This window comes from Corvus brachyrhynchos, unplaced genomic scaffold (genome assembly GCF_000691975.1).
Source record: "Corvus brachyrhynchos isolate BGI_N302 unplaced genomic scaffold, ASM69197v1 scaffold80, whole genome shotgun sequence".
In the NCBI taxonomy this organism is placed as follows: domain Eukaryota; kingdom Metazoa; phylum Chordata; class Aves; order Passeriformes; family Corvidae; genus Corvus; species Corvus brachyrhynchos.
In genome coordinates, this window is record NW_008236769.1 from 224,486 (window position 1) to 236,596 (window position 12,111).

Here is a 12,111-nt window from a genome sequence, read left to right on the forward strand (position 1 = left end):
GTCTGTGATAGCCAACCAAGTGAGTTGCCAGAAACTAGCAGGTGAGCTGGTAGAAAACTAATTTTTATTCAAAAAGACTATTTTAGTACTTTTTGGAAACTGCATTATAGATATCTCAAGACACTACATATATCCCCTCGTGCATAAAGTCACATTAGCAGAAAATGAGATGTGTTTCTATTCAAGAAATTGAATTTATAGTAAGGAATAGGTACACAATGTTCTGATGTTCAGTTCATTGAGCATTTCTGGGCTATCAGTTTCAGAAAACCCAACACCCTCATCTTTAAGGAATAAGAAGTCTATTAATTCTGTGTTTATACATCTTTCCTAAGGATATTAACAGATGAAAAATATCAGGCTAGATTACTCCATTTCTAAAATTTAGACTTGAGAGCACAACCAATATGTTACTGATGTTAAAATATATAAAACACTGTTCATAATATGTAGCTCCTTCTAGTGAAAGGTGTCTCTGCCCGTGGCAGGGGGATTGGAACTAGATGACCTTTCAGGTCTCTTCCAACCCAACCCAACCAAAATCTATGAATCTGTGATCCTGTGATTTTCATGTCTTTCTATTTATGTCTGTGTGTGTATATTTATATATAACTTACCAATATAATTCAAAAATTATTTATGAAATATTAGAATCTGTATCCTCATTTTAAGAAAGGATAAATGAAGCATACAGGGCTTAATTAACTTTTTAACCAAACTGTCAGATCAGGGAACATTATTGAACAAAAGTAGATATAATCCTTTTCTGATAAATTAATTAAAAGAGAATAATTTCATAAATTCTAACATGGCTCTACATTAATTTGTAAGTATATCAGTTGGTATGTTATTATTTTCTTATTTACAGGTAGGTGTTTTACATGAAATAGAATGTATCTCTGAGAAGCAGCATAAAAATAAAGCAAATATAGGGTCATGGTAAACAGTATAGATCTGTTTTATGCTTATGAAACAGACATGCTGAGCAATACTAGCATAGGTGCTGCAAAAATATTTGATACAGAGCCGTTGTGAAAAACTTTTTGTAAGAAAAAAATGTTCCAAGGAAAATAGATATGGAAAAAGAATAGGCAGATACATGAACATGAGATATGGTTTTTATGAAAAAAATCCCCAAACATTGGCTCCTGTGTTTTAAACAGAGAGAAAAACCTCCTAAAAATTACATTGCTGGGTTCAAACAAAGTTTTAAACAATTGTCTTTGATCTCTATTTAAAATAGTTAGGGATTTGGCATCAGTTTTAACATCATGAGTTTGAGGAAAGATTATAAACCTATGAAGATGAGTCACTGCCAGATACAGAATTACCTAAATTTGTAGGGTCTTGGAATAGGAGAAATTTATTTAAATTATTCATATTTGCTAAGTATTCTACAAAGTCTTGTTTGGTAAGTGAGACAGTAAATATTAATCAAGTTAGCTTTGTAAGACATCAGAGAACCAAAACACCTTAAAAACAAATTAGAAGGCTTTTTATTCCCTTTGAAATTTGATTAGAGGGAGAGACTGAATATCTCTGAATATCTGTGTAAAACTGTGCATTTTCTTAAAGCTTTCCTGTATTGTAAATGATGACCTAAGGATAAACTTAAAGTTTGTGGGAATTGTTGATGAAGCACTGCCATCTTTTGGTTGTATAAATACGGAATATGGAGGAAGGATATAATTGTCACCGAAATCAGGACATAGGCTGAAATCATAAAATTATTACTTTGTTCTAGCATCTATTTTGCTTTTCTAGATAATTGGCTGCAATTGTCCACTAATATTCTTCAGTATATTCTAATTTCACCATCCTATCAGTGAAAGTAATACAACAAAATGGCATAAAGATTTTGTTGCCTTTAATAGAAAATCAACAGCCTAGGTTAAAGGAATTTTCTGTAATTTTTAAAAGATTTTCTAGTCCTTATTTTTTCCCCAGAACAGATTACCAAGATAAATTTTATTACAAACTAGATAAATGTTGAAATTATGAAATATAATAAATACTAATGTAGATGACAATTGTTGTGTGTAAGAATTTTCTAAGAACTAGTTGCTTACACTAAAATAAGCTGTGTTTTATATTAATAGCAATACAATTTGTTCTCCATTCCCTACATTATAAATCTAATGCTGATACTCTAAGATTCGGTGCTATGGTAAGATTATGCTTCATGAAAAAGGATTTTTGTCACTTACCTATATAACAGTTTGCAGAGGACACACAATCCTAAGTAAACAGTACAGCAACACAACAGAATGCTTTTCCTGCATGTAAAAGTATTTAAAATATTTATTAGTTTATTAGAAATGTGAAAAAATGCAGTGTATGCTTTGAATGTGTAAGCCTAGTATGAAATTCTGTTTTAAGATACATAATATTTTATATCTAATCTTATTGTCATATCAGATTTTACCTCTTTTTAAATGCAATATTACTGCCATAAACTAAGCAAATTTCTAGAAGAATAAACAAGATTTTCACATGAATATTAATATTTTACCCCTCAAAAATTATGGTTAAAAACCTATGTCCCACTAAAGTGTTGTTAAATTAACAATTAAAGGTCTAAAGTGATCAACTGCCTCACCTTAAATGCAAATATCTGCTTGTAAGAAGTCATATCTTTAAGCAGTATTTTCAAGCTTGATTTGAACAGAAAGAGATGGGACTTCTGCCATATGCCTAAGACTTATGATGTGACATTTTTCCTGTTAACTCAAATATGGGCAAAATTGTGAAGTGCAAAAATATGCTTTCACTGCTAAGGACTGACTATTAGCACACTTGTCTGAAAGTTCAGTCAGCATGCAACATTTGGAAGGTCAGTAATTATCTAATACTGAATGAAAGATTAGAGGCTTTGAAGGTTTTTTTTTAAATTAAGACAAGAAGCTTCTGCACATCTGCTGCCTGAGATAGTGATAAAAAAGCCAATATCACATTTGCCGGCTTAGAACAATTGTTACTGCATTTCAAATAAACTGGTGCTCCTGGCAGAGAAAGTTGCAGGTGAGACCAATAGTACCTGATAGAACAGGCTCAGAAAGTCTGTGTTCTGAGCAGACCAGGCCTTTCTTGGCACATCTCATTCTCCCTTCTTGTGGTCGAGCAAATTTCTAGGTATACCATACTGGGTCATAACTCCGTCCTCTCACCTAGTTCAAGTAATCTCCTTCATTCTTGCTCTACAGTCTGCTCACACTGACACTGTTGGATTCCTGCACAAGGCACTGCACACACCTCAGGCCAGAGAGCCAGCTGCATTCATGCTACCACTGCATAGGAGCAGACCTTGCAGCTAACCATGGGTCAGAAGTAACTCCCTGGGTGGAGTCCTTTGACACAATACTTAGCACCTGGTACCAAGAGGCAGAGATTTCTTCTGCAAACCACATTGAAATAAATCATGTCCCCTCACTGGTAAGAGTACAGTATTTGGAAATCTTTGAATTAACAAAAATATATTTTCAGAATTTTAGTTAGATATAAACAGGAAAAGATTATATTTATGAAGGACACAGTCTTTCTAAAATAAACTAGATAGACCCTCTTCCATATTTCCTCTAGATGACAGGAAAGAATGTGAGAGGGTATGAATGTGTTTTTATTGCACAGGGGGGTTGGAAGGTTCAGGTCACTAAAAATGTCATGCAGAAAAAATCTGAAAAATGGAGACTAAATTTCAGGGTTTAAATGAAGGCTGAGAAATATCAAATATTCTGAATAAATGAATAACAGACAAAAGTCACGTTTCAGTTTCTAGATCTTATTCTGTCAGAGGAAAGAAATTAGTCTATACACACAGAGGATACTTTGCCATAAAATGTTGCAGATTGTAACACTGAGATTACTAAGATCCATAATTTGTTCTTTAAATTGTTCCACATTGTTGCCTTTACATTTTCTTTTTTCTTTTTTCTCTTACTAAAGGGATACAGACTATTTACCAGAGAATTAAGTTTTTATAAAGGTTTGTGCAGATTTAGTGTGCAAAAAATGTTCAGCTGAGAGTTCTAGGGGATATGAATACATGAGGAAATTACAAATGAGCAGTTTAATGAGAAAAAAGTAAAAGTAGGAACACCTGCACACTTTCAGTACTTTGCAGGCTTATTTATTTCCTTCTCAATATGCACACATAATTCTCACTAACATAATTGGAGTTACACCCATATATTTAGTAAAAAAATAGCCATGAGTGTTTCTGTCAGTTCCCTAGGTATCATCACCGTTTCAGTCAGTTTCTGTATGATAGGGACATAATGAGACTGCTAATAAATCTTCTCTTTTTCATGTATACCTGAGTCTGTAAATGAGCAGTCACTCAGGAATACACTTCTAGGTCCTGGTTTCCAGTTTGGAGTTAGCCCAAGTTTCCACATACGAACACGTGCGTATTTCCAAATGCTAATATCTGCACACTAGTATTGAAATTGATTGGTTGTATGCATCAGGACATCACTGTTTTATCATGCAAGAAGTTTATAATAGGAAAAATAATCTTAATTTTTATATAAGTTTTTAGAAGACAGAACTGAGAAAAAAAAGGAGATTAAATATACTTCTAAAACCTCTAGCTCCCGGAACCTGAGAATCCGTATTTGCCATTTTTGAATAGTCTTTCCCCAAGCATTTTTTGTTGGCCACTTCACAGACAGGTTGCTGTGCCAGATAAATCTTTAGTTTATCTCAGCATGATCATCTTTTATGTATGCATAGGAAGTTCTATGTAGTTACACTTGAAGGGACAGCAGAGAGCTAAGGAAAATTTGCTTCCTAAGTCTTAGGAGTTGGATTTAGCTCTAGTGCATTGGTCTTCTTCAGTAAGAACATATTCCTTAATAAAACTGCTTGAAGTTTCCAATTATATGGATGAGCTACTTCTCACTACAGAATGGCCAGTACACTCTTTTATAAAGGCATTGAAATTCTTATATGAAAGCAAAAACCTTATGAAACTGAATACTGAAACTTGTCATGGCAATATTAAATAGTGCACTAGGAAGCGTGCAAATGTCAGTGGTTTTCTCACTACCATAAGGGAACAATTTTCTTCCCTTATTTTTCTCTCATGCATTTTTACATTTGCAGAGTATCTCTGGGAAATTTGAACTTAACTGTTATGTACCATATTTTCTGCTTTCAAATCCTCATCCTAGACATGTTGAAGTCAAATAAAAGGCTTCCATTGGCCCCAGATGGCTTGCAGTATAGTTTATAATGAAAAACAATGTCACCTTACAGGAAAGTTAGTGCAAAATTTCAGACATGTTAAGCTTGCTCATTTAAAATACGCATGTAATTTGATGACTTCTCGTAATAATTGTTAAATCGTGATGTTGGAAAAGGTTGTCACACTCTCCCCAAAGTGATGGATTGGCATTTCAGAAAACCCCACAGATCAAGGACCATGGTGATATATAGTAAAAAAATTATTTGACTGTCATGAAAAGATGAAAATGCCACCAAAAAAACCAAGATAAAAGTCTCTGTTCTGCAAAATATGAGAGGATTAGCAAGCTCATAAATAAATAGGTAAGGTTTTTTGTGGAGTATGTTATAAATTAGAGAAAAGAAGGCTTTTAAGAAATTTTGACAGGAAATAAAAAAGGTAATAATATTAGTTACTTAAATGAGACTTGTTAAATAAAAGAGCTTTAATATACATAGAGAAAAACATCATTTCTCTGTAAGAAAAAATGTGTGTTAGTTTTTGTAGATAAAATTAGAAGAAAATATGGGCAAGACTAATGTCCATAAATGAAAGCTTGTTTCATAATTTGTGCCAGGAATATATAAATTGGAGAAGTGTGTTATTTTGCTTTTCCAATGCATTTTGATTCTTAAAACTTTTTTTTGTTATTTGGTCAAGGGTTTCTGGGCTTAGCCAATGTCTCTGTAATCTACTTTGAAAACAAAAGAGATATTTTTATTTATTAAAAGAAAATATTTCTGTATTTAAAGAAAAGTAGATAACCACCAACCTTACTTTTAAACAGACGGAATGAGACAACTTGTAAACACACATCTTTCTCTGAAAACCTTTGCCACAGAAGTAATGCCAAGAAAGATAAATTTGAGACAGGGTGTTCCAGAGACTGGAAAAAACACTTTCCAAGATTTCAGTAATCCAGATGTCTCAGGTGTTGTTCTATTGTAATCAACCATAAAAAAACAATGTTTCCAAATATGTGAGAATGCAAAAAGGATTTAGATATCATGGAGTCATGTGCAGAATGATCTGGAGAAAGTCAGTCTTACTCATAACTGGTATCTTATGTGAACTGGCACTTCAAGACCCTTTTCCAAATTTCTCTAAGGTTACTTCTCTAAAGTAGAAGCAATTTCTAGAGATTCTATAGTAGCCCTTTACAAATGTAAATAGTAAGCATTCAACAACTTTATTATGTTTGAAATATTCGACCCAATTCAGGAACTGCTTGTGTGTTGGGAATTGTATATAGTAGCTCTAGGTTTTGTTTCGTTTTTTTTCCTTCTCAGTAAAAGAAAGCAACTCGTCAGCACTTAGGCACTTTTTGTTTATTGGAAATATGACAGGTTTGGGAAGAAATAACTGATTAAAATCAAGTTAATGGTGTTGTATGCATCTAATACTTGCACTTTTGGAAGAACAGTTTTGCTGCTTCTTCACAAAAATTCTGTGAAAAGAATGCTCTGTATAATTACTAGCATTGATTATATATTCACACCTTAGAACACCTTAAGGGAAAGTAAGTTGAAAGAAAAGCTTTCTGAATTTGAAGTGGATATGTAGTCAAGAGTTAAAATAAAAGTGAAGCAGACATTTGCCTAGTAGGTAGTTTGCAGAAAAAAGATCTACTTAGCCTTCTATGAAACAGATGGGATATTTGTCTCTTTCTGAAGTAAGAAAATGCATCTGCTTTATTCATCCCTTCTTCTAGGCTTATAAAACATGCCTGTGTGATAGGGAAGCTGTAAAATAGAAGGTGAATAGGTTCAGAAATACAGAGTAAGAAATACACGGTCAAATTAGAATAGCCCTTTTGATTTCCGCAGATTTATGCATTAAAATTTGATGGGTGGCTTAACCTTTCACACTCTGCTCTGGTTGCTGGTGTCATGTACCTTCTGTAATCTTGCAGCTGCCATTACATAGCTACCTCACTTGCACATCTTGGGAAGAAAGTTTAGTTTTCAAAAAATCTTCAGTTGATTTAAACATCTATTTTCAAAAAGGCAGGAAATGACCAACCTCTCCACTGAATAAAGTATTCATGTTCAGAGTGAATGACAGACTGCTTTTACAACTCCCTGTGGGATTTACAGCTTTGCTGTTAGAAAAGTGATTCTTCACAGTGAGATATCAGACATCTCTTGTGTATGAGTATTCCAGGGTAGTACTCATGGCATGAAGGATTCAGACCTTACCACTTCATACAATGCCAGAACAAATTAAACAAGGTGTTTTAACTTCTGTTTTCCAGAGCTTTCAAATGAAGATTGACTTTCTTTCTGGACATTGTGCTTTACTGAAACACAAATTCTTGAAATCAGTTTGGTGATAACAGATTAAATATAAAAACCTACAGTATGAAGGAAATAAATGATTTTATTTATATATATATATACGCTGACCAGAAGATTTCTGACTTCTGTAAACCTTTCAATCTGCTTAAGTGCATAAATCTTAAAGTGTCAAATTACATTTGCCAAACATTGTTAAGAATTCTGTACTAATTAATTTTTATGATAAATTTCAATGCGATTGCTATGTACATATCTATCTACAAAGATATTTATTAAAATAATCAAAGCATTATCTGATCTGTAAGAATAGAACTGTGAAGCTCTTGTGAAATTACTGCATCTAAATGTGGGACCTTCCTTCTGAAATGAGATACAACCATCCTCACAATCTAGACTGTGGGCAAGAAAAAAATTTTGCAGTCTGCATTCATCCTTGGAGTAAACTTGTCCTAGGAAGACATATAATCTTTTGAAATATTTTGGTATCTTTTAGAACAGACTTTATTTTTCAGCTGATGAGGGTTTGTTTACATAGGGAAAAAATGTTGGTACTTTATAGTCTTTGTAAACAGCCACACATAATTTTATTAAAACTGCATTACACCACAGCTACGACGTCGTTATTGTGACACAACAGAGATGTGTCACAATCAGATGCTAATTAGAAGAAACTCACTGTATGTGGTGGTTTGACGCTGGTTAGGCTGTATTACACATATACACCCAAACCAAGCACAAGCAAACCAAATCAGAAAACACAACTGATTCTTGAGTTTCTTGCTTTCCTCTGAAGCTACTTAATTTTGGAAAAATTGATCTACATCTATTAAAAGCAGAGAAATTCACAGGAATTGGAAGTAAATGATTAATTAGTTTATAAATGTTTTTCTATGTCAGCTGTTTTTACCAGAATGGCATGGAAATTATGCTAGAAAACTTCATTAGGTTAACATACATGTTTAAATACATTTTAAGTTACCATACTTGTGATAACAAGTTAAATTCAAAGGGCAGATAGTGGAGAATATATGAAATATTTATCCTAAAAACCCAGAACACTTTTAAAGGTAAATGTAAATTGAAGTTCAAGGAAAGGCATCTTCATACAGTTTATGACAAGTGGTAAAACAATCTAAGATAAAGCTGCACTTGAATGCTCTGCTTTTTTTTGTTCCTTTGAAAAATATCAATCACTCAAAATAACACTTTCGTGAATATGCATTGTTTTCATTTCATGTCTCCTTAGATTCTGGGGATTGATTAACTGAAGTCTGGAGGTCTTCCTATACCAGAATAAGAATACCAGTGTGTTCTAAGAATATATTTTTTTTTTCTCTGTGGCATATTGAATGAATAAGTGTTTAAGTAAATGGAAAAATGGAAACTTGCACTTTCTACTTGAATGTTAGGACATTAACAGTAAATGTGGATAATTTAGCTTATTTAAAAAAAAAAAAAACATCCTATACCAGAATAAGAATACCAGTGTGTTCTAAGAATATATTTTTTTTTTTCTCTGTGGCATATTGAATGAATAAGTGTTTAAGTAAATGGAAAAATGGAAACTTGCACTTTCTACTTGAATGTTAGGACATTAACAGTAAATGTGGATAATTTAGCTTATTTAAAAAAAAAAAAAACCTTTGAATGAGACAAATCAGCAGTATTTATTCTGGATGGCTAAAATACTAACTGTTGAGCTATTGGCTGCATAGGCCTTTCCTCTTTTGATGGAAAAAGCTTTGATAGTGAGAAATCACACTCTATGATGTAATGTATAGTTCTAAGACAGAATAAACTGCAAAAGGTATTGAATTTGCTTGGTAAAGATAGGCCAATAATTTTTCACAGAAGTGTATTTCCAGCCCAGAGGCTGGTATTGTTACCAGCTAGCTCTGTGAAGAGCATCAGAAAGGCAGAGGACATCCCAAAATGTACTAGGACTGTAGCTTTGTAGCTTTGGTAGAAAGCCAAAAGTCTTGGGAGGGGTGGGGCACTGGCTGAAATAATGTTTCAGCTTTTGAATTAGAAAACTGCCTCTCATTGTTTGCCCTTTCCATGATCAGAAAAGAAGCATTTTTAGCTCCTTTATAAATGGATAGAACTGCAGCCAAAATTTGTGGATGCATATGATTAAACTCTATCTTGAAAGAAATCATTCAGAAAGATCATTAGTATTGACAGGAAAACTGGTCTCCGGCAGACAGCATAAAGAGAATATAGTTGGAAGGAAAGCATAGTAAAATAACAAGCAGAAAGTAATAAGATACCTTTCTAATGAGTCAACAGACAATATAGTATTTCTAGAAGTCTAACCTGAGATAATGTATAATTTTCACTATTTTCATCTCTGCAATTATTTTGGCTTTTATAGATATATTTCCAACATTGAATGATCTACCTCTACCTCTCTACTGCACTCCCTCCTTTTCTTCTTCCTCTTGCCCTGTACTCTTCTTCTCCTATTCCACATCCAGTGTAGCTTGAAATTAAAGGAAGTTTCATCAATTAGCAAAATAACAATATAAACAAAAACAGGAAAAGGGGAATCAAGATAGAAGTCAACAATTATTACAAACCTATGCATATATGTAGAGTATGTGGTGGAATTGAAAAATCACAAAAAGAGAAACTGATGAGAAAATACCCCTTTCCAGTTAGGTCTTGATCTCAGTTAGTGTGTGTTTTATTTCCTTTTACTAAATTGTATTTCATTTTTGGGTCTATAATCCCTTTGGAAAACAAATCCTACTTTGGTCATTTGAAAAATACACTGATCAATTATGTAAAAAGCTATGTTTCTTATAACAGTTGGAAATCATTTTCTCATGGAGGGAATGGTATAAATTGCATGTCATTATTTTATTTTTATCATTTCTAAAAAGAAAAAATACCACCTTGAAAAATAAATATAAATTTGTATAAATCTTAGTGAAGTTTATATAAATCTACATAAAATTATTAAGCAGTATTTTTAGTATTATTAATTCTGAAAGGTCTTTTTATGTTATTGTCCTACTACTACTACTACTACTGATAATTCAGATGTATTTGATCAGAAGGTGAGGATCTTTCCTATCAAGACAGGCTGAGAGAATTCAGATTGTTCATCCTGGAGAAGAGGAAGGACCATGGAATCCTTATAGCACCCTCCAGTACTAAAAGGGCCTACAAGAAAGCTGGAGAGGTTATTTTTTACAGGAGAGTGTAGTGATAGGACAAGAGGGAATGGCTGTAAACTGAAAGAGAGTATATTTAGTTGGGATGTTATGAAGAAATTCTTCACTCTGAGGGTGGTGAGGCACTGGAACAGGTTGCCCAGAGAAACTGTGCATGTCCCAACCCTGGAAGTGTTCAAGGCTGGGTTGGATGGGGCTTTGAGCAACCTGGTATAGTGGAAGGTGCCCTTGCCTGTGGCACGAGATTGGAACTATTTGATCTTTAAGGTGCCTTCCAACTCAAATGATTCTATGATTTTGTGATTCCATGATAATCTTCTGGGATTTTTTGCATAAGTCATATAACTACATTTTTTAATCAACAGAATGAAGAGAACAGCTAAGGCATGACCAGCTGTCTGAATTTAATCTTTTAACATGTTTGTCATAGTACAACTGGTATGATTTAGATTTCAAATAATCTAAATTATCTGATGAGTACGGTATAAATGCCTAGCCCAAATACATTTAAGATAGCTCAAGTATACAGCATGTAGCCCAATACTGTAACTGAAAAGAATTATCCAAAACTTTTGTTTTAATCCAAAGGTCAGGCTTAGAGAAAGCTGTATTTCTTTCCTAAGAAAAGAAAATAATGCAAAAGAAGTGAGAGTAAGAAATATATTTAAAATATTCTCATTGATATCAGAAAGAGTAGTGTCAGACCACAGAAATGGGGAACTTGTGAATGTGAGAAAACAGCCAAACTGCACTTGAACAAAACCATTAAATTACACAGTCTCTAAAGTGTGAGAGGAGCAGCTATTGGGATAGCACATGGTATACAGGGGCAAACTCTGTTCTCTACATGTACATACAACTGAATCCAAGATTGTTGGTACTCTTTGAAAAGTTTTTGCTCTATGGTTAGTATTTTTTCATTCAAACTTGGTTACCACAAGCTCCAGTGTTTGCCACCATAGGAAAGGCACTAGAGGGTGAATCTGCCAAAGTTAAAAAATGGGAGAACTGCAAAATACCTACTCCAACAACAATCAATCAAAAAGAAGAAAGAGCATTCTAGTTTCTGTGTGTGCATAATGTTACAGAAACTAGTTAAAATTTAGAGTATGATCCCTTCAACATATTTTTAAAGCATTCTTCACCATAGACTGAGAAGTCTCTTTTAGAGACACTTGTAGAGAATTTGTTAAATCAGCCAACAGAAAGCATCCAACAGAGACAAGGCTGCTCCTTGCCTTCCAGGTCCAGCTCATGGTAAGGCAGAGCCTGCATTGCAAATAATACATTCTCTGGCAGGGAACAAGTGCCAACATCTCCACAAGAAGTAGCACAGCCCCCATGGGCAGGAGTTTGGCCCTGGCTGTGACAGCCATTGTAGATTGCCTGGGAGCCTCTGCCAGTGGCTGGC